We start from the raw sequence: 5,833 nt of genomic DNA on the forward strand, positions 1-5,833 counted from the left end.
ACTTAAAGGTTTTTAATAGTTAAATTTTAAAAGGACTTGTGAAGTTGTGAAAAGTTGTGAAACTTTGATTTATGTCATTATATTTATTAAAGGACCGCTATAGCGATACATCGATCAAAACATTTATAAAAAGTAAATTTCGCCAAAAGTAAAATGCACCATGAATTTCTTTTCTCCTATGTTGCTATCTCTTATATTATACAGTAAAATCCAGAGAGGTTTTTGGCTATTCCAACTCCTCACAGGGGATTCTCAGAATTTTCTTTATTTTCAATACTATTTCTTGAACCATAGTTGCTCAGTCCAACTACCAAAATAACCATAGAGTAACAAAGAATAAAATAAATACTGAGAATCGTCTATCAGGAAATGGACCAGTCCAAAACCTGACAAATCTTTACTGCCTAGAGTAAACAGCAGCAACATAGGAGAAAAGTAATTTATGGTTCACTTTACTTTTGGAGAAATGTACTTCTTATAAATATGCTTTTTACGTTTTACAATATTTCGCAAAAGTGGTCCTTTAAGGATGTGGATATTCAGTTTACTGTATTTTTAGGTTATGGCACAGGAATGTGTCATCTGCCTTTAGCATGACAAGGACTGAATTAAGCTGCTATACTCAATATAGCAGCTCAGTCGCATCCAAAACGCGGCAGGACGATTGCGCTACGGGACAAAATCGCAGCGCAGTCAGATCGCACTAATGGAACCGGCCGCTGCGGTTTACATTACTTTTATTGTACCGTGTGTTTTGTGATCCGTTAGTGATTGGAGTCAGTTCACAAAACTGACTGATAGCTGACAAGGAAGGTGTGAAAACTGTGGCACATACTTTTGTGTTCAAAATGTTTCTTTATATTGTTTATTAAATGGTTTATTTTTCCTACCGCTTTGCTTTAACGAGACTCAGAGACTAAGTAAACTCAAGCTCTGATACTTACCTGGGGCTTCCTCCCGCCACTTAAACACGCCTAAGTCCCACGCCGTCCTCCCCCGGTCTGCCGTTCAGCCGCAGTGAACCCCGGCAACAGGCTCAGTGCTGTCAGTCTGAGTCTACTGCGCATACGCAGGAGGTCTGCGCATGCACAGTAGACCCTGACTGGCATCGACTGAGCCTGATAACGGAGCTCACCGCGGCTGAACGGCAGACCGCAGGAGGACAGTGTGGGACTTAGGCGTGTTTATGGGGCGGGAGGAAGCCCCGGGTAAGTATCAGAGCTTGAGTTTACTTAGTCTCTAAATCTCTTTAAACAGCCTAGAAAATAGACTTGAGGGAAAAAGTGCACTCCTCTCTCTGGTCTCATTATGCTACCCGAAAGGCCAAGGTTCCAAAAGCTTTATTTGTGTTTACAACTCCAAAGTACTTAGCAGTATTTTTTTTAAAGGAAATGGAACATTCCCACCAGTCCCCACCCCTGAGGAGCTTAAAGGACTCACGAGGTGCCCAAAAAAAAAAATTAGTTTTACTTACCTGGGGCTTCTTCCAGCCCCTAGAAGTCATTTGGGTCTCTCGCCGCATCTCTGGTCTTCTCCCGTCTCCACTGGCAGCCTATGAAGATCGCCCAAACCCCTGAATGGGTCGTCGGTTTCTGCATATGCAGGGGCGAACCCATGTCACTAGGAGCGCAAGCGCAGTACGCTCCTTTTGACGTGGGTGAGTGCCCCAGGTAGTAAAACTACATTTTTTAAACACTTCGTGAGTCCTTTAAAGCCTCATCTTTACTAACAGTCGGTTAGTTGGTGGAACTTTGGGAAGGCGGCCCTGTTTATTGGGAGAGAGAGAGTAAGAAGCTGAGGGCATACCAATCACAGACCCTTCCCCGTGACTGAAGGAACTACTCCACCAGTAGTTATGCCTTTGGTTTGTATGATTTAATGCTACTGGTTTGCTCTGATTTTCTCCAGCTCACCAAATTCATATTTGTACTTATGAAGAGAAAGATGGGACTGAAGGATTGAGTTCTCTGCCCAGCACTGTAGAGATGTAGAATAATCATAATTGATGTGTCAGTGGTGTAAATATTAGAATGTAAGCTCCTCCGGGGCAGGGATTGGTGCTAAGGGTTGTTTTTCATACAGTGCTGCAGATTGAAACAGAGATGTGCAAATGTAGGATAATCATAACTGTATGGCTGTGATGAAAATAGTAGAGAGTAAGCTTCTCAGGCGAAGAAACTGGTGTTAAGGATTGTGTTCTTTATACAGCAATACAGAATCCATCAGAGCTTTGTAATATAAAATACTGTAATCATACTGGTGTTTAGCAGAGATGGTTAACGAGACGCCAACAATGCTTGCAAATTGTATGCTGGTTGAAATTAGCCTAATCCGATGGACTTGCTGTAAAAATTATTGAGCATCTCTAGTGTCTAGCTGTGGTGAAGATGCTAGAATGTAAGCTCCTCCTGGGAGGGGACTGGTATGTATCCCTGTTCCAACTATATAATGTATTAGATCTGTTTACATGAACAAAGTACACTTAATAAAGTACAGCAACACTAAATCACAGGTCTGGTTTTATTTGAATAGTGGCCTTCCACTTTCCAGAAAGTAGGAACCATCCTGAATGTCATAGGGCCCCTGTCTGGATCCAGAGATCTGGTCACTGCAGCCTAGTGCCTTCTGTAACCTTGTCGACAGTTGAAAGCAAAATAGTCCTGCCCGACATGTCCAGCCTGGGCATGTCGGGGAGACCATGGGAAAGAGTGGGGACAGAAAAGTGCCTTGTAATTGACTCTTGGGAGAGGCCTGTTTCCCGATCGGAGGTGGGACTTCTTTTTCCCCGACAAAGTGCTTGTTACTAAGGTTGGGTTCTCAATTCAATGGATACGCAATGTTGAGTTCACAGCGTATCTTGAGAAAGAAAGTCGACATATATTTCCACTACTTACCATTGTGCATCCATTCCATTGCCGACTACTCTGTTTGGGTCCTGTGCTGCTACTGCCACCACTGCTTGGCTCCACTGGACGAGACAGTCGCCAGTATATGGATCAAAGTCCTGGCAGAAACAGGCACCCATTGGATTACACGAGACCAATGACCAATGAGAATCCTTCCTAGTCCCTATATGTGGAGTCCCCAGAAAAGAAATAGGTTGATTTCACACATTCTAACAGCTGCTCGTTGTTCGATAGCTAGTAAGTGGGGCAAAGTATATAGCCCCAAGATATATGGATTTGTTCAAATGCGTATGTGAAATACGGAATATGGAGCTCTTGATGGCAAGGTTAAATAATAGTTTAGACCAGGCTTTCTCAACCAGGGTTCCCTGGAACCCCATGGTCCCATGAGGACCCTGCAGGGGTTCCTTGACATTTTACCCCATTGTGAGGGAAGTATAATAGAGCACATTATAATAGGGGATACTGTAAAAAGAAGCACTAAATTGTGGGTCAGAATTATAATGAGCACAGTATAATGAGTGGCAGTGTAATAGGGGGTAGTGACATTAACAGCCTCACTTACTTTTAAAGACCATGCCGCCTCCAAAATAAATGCAGGGGTTCCTCGAGACCAAAAAATTGTTTGCAGGGGTTTCTTGAGATCCAAAAGTTATTTGCAGGGTTCCTCCAGGGTAAAATGGTTGAGAAAGGCTGGTTTAGACAAATATGATGAGGTTTGGAGTGTCCTGGACATGTCCCAGGGTGGACTCTGAGGGGGCCCAGGCTTCCCACAATATACATGTGCCCTCCCTGGCGGATGTGGTGGGTGTGTGTTGGGGGAAGAGCCGCACCTACAGTGCTGGGGTTATCTTCGGCTCGGCTAGGACCCTGCTGAGGTATTCTGGCACCTGTTTATTGGGGGTGGCTTGCGTATGAGGGTGGGGTCACGTGGATGTTGGGAGGAGCAGACGTGCATGGGGGATTCATCATTGGACAGGTCTAAGGAGCCCCAAGGCCTGCCCGACATGTCCGGCCTAGGCATGTCAGGGAGAGACCATGGGGATGAGTGGGGACAGAAAAGTGCCTTGGAATTGACTCTTGGGAGAGGCTGAGGCAGTTCATTTCTGCGCCGAAGCTGGGCACCATCACAGCAGCAATGCTATGTTGTGCGCCCCGCATAACAGTAATCCGGGGCTCCGGCAGTTGCCAGACCCCAAATTACTTCTCTCTGAGAGTCACTACAGCTCGAAGGGGAAATATTATTCAATGCCCCCACGGAGTTTAGCGGTAGCATTGAGAGCCGTCATTCAGCTCCCCCTGTGCCGGCCCTGGAATGATATGCACCTGGAGAGGCAGCTGCGTCCTGGAGTGACCGCCATCGGATGGCAGCATCACTCTAATACTTCAAGAAAGGATTGGCTCAGATGCAATTTGTAAATAAGAGGATGAAGCCCCCCCCCCCCCCCCCCCATATAGCCCCTAATGTATTTTTACGGAGGTGTGGAGATGAGAGAGAGGGATACTTTTCCTTTTATGCTCTTATCTTTTATGTTAATTAAGGGTACACAAACCAGATACGAAAGGATGTAGCCTTTGGCAGGGCCGGTTTAAGCAACAATGGGGCCCCAGGGCAAAATAAACCTGCCCCCCCCCCCCCCCCCAACAGATACCCCGGAGCAAAAATTGGCATTAAGGGACCTTTTTTGCAGCTGGTATAGTCAGGGTTTGAAGCCCCAATCGGTCAGAGCTCCACATTCTGGCTACCCCAGCCTGCATGGGGGACAAGGGGTTAAAAAGGTTCAGGAGGGGGGACCCCACATAATTAAAAAATAAAATCCCACACTCTAGACATAAAAAAAATTTGGGAAAATAGGAAAAAATGCCAGGGATCTTCATACAGCCATATTGCGGCTGTATAGCGATCCCTGGCCAAAGCGCTGCGGCTGCGTATAGACCCCCTGGAAACCCCGTCAGGAAATGTATTGCTCTTTCTTTTGATACATGTAAAATTACACTACCGTTAGGTTTGCTACTAAAAGTGACATTTACCTCATTTAAAAGTATACTTTTTTCCTTCGAAACGTTAAAATCGATTTTCTAAAAAACTATAAGGTCTTTTTGAAAAATTGTTTTTTCCTCTTATTCCCAATGATCTCCTTAACATATCCTGCAAATTTAGGGTTTCTAGAATTTAAGGTGGATTTGCTATTAATCATTAAAGTCGGCTGGTTTTTAAATGTGTATTTTTTTTCCTTTGAAACTTTAAAATCGATTTTCTCAAAAACTATAAGGTCGATTAAAAATGTTTTTTTTCCTCTTGTAGCCACTGGGGGCCCCTACAAGCTCTGGGGCCCTGTGGCAGCTGCCTCCTTTGCCTCTATGGTAGCGCCGGCCCTGGCCTTTGGTGATTTAGTAGCAGTGGAGTTGAAGAGGATGTGTTGTAAACCAGTGTTTCTCAACATTTTATTGGTATGTACCCCTTGTTAAACCCTATACTCACCAAGTACCCCCTAGCATAGTAAAAATTATCACAAGTACCCCTTAACAAATATATATGTAATCAAAGTAAATGATAATTGGTTCTAAACAATTTCCAAGCATTTATTATTGCTTTTAGTTAGATAAAATACTAATTTGGTGTTGTTTAAATAAGATTTTTCATTTTCTAAAACTCTAAATTTGTTATTCTTGGTTAAGTATATCAAGCCTGAGTACCCCCTGGAACCCTCAGAAGTACCCCCTGGGGTACGCGTACCACACGTTGAGAACCATTGTTCTGTATTATATTGTACTGCATTACACAATTAAGTATGTTGGAGAATGTATAATATATATATTATAGTTAAAATAAGAGAATCTTCCCTAGCGACAGGAAGAATTCTCATTGGTCCACAATTCAGTGAACTAATGTGGCCAGGCAAGATTCTCATTGGTTTTCTGAAATG

The sequence above is a fragment of the Hyperolius riggenbachi genome, chromosome 10, assembly GCF_040937935.1.
Source record: "Hyperolius riggenbachi isolate aHypRig1 chromosome 10, aHypRig1.pri, whole genome shotgun sequence".
Taxonomy (NCBI): Eukaryota; Metazoa; Chordata; class Amphibia; order Anura; family Hyperoliidae; genus Hyperolius; species Hyperolius riggenbachi.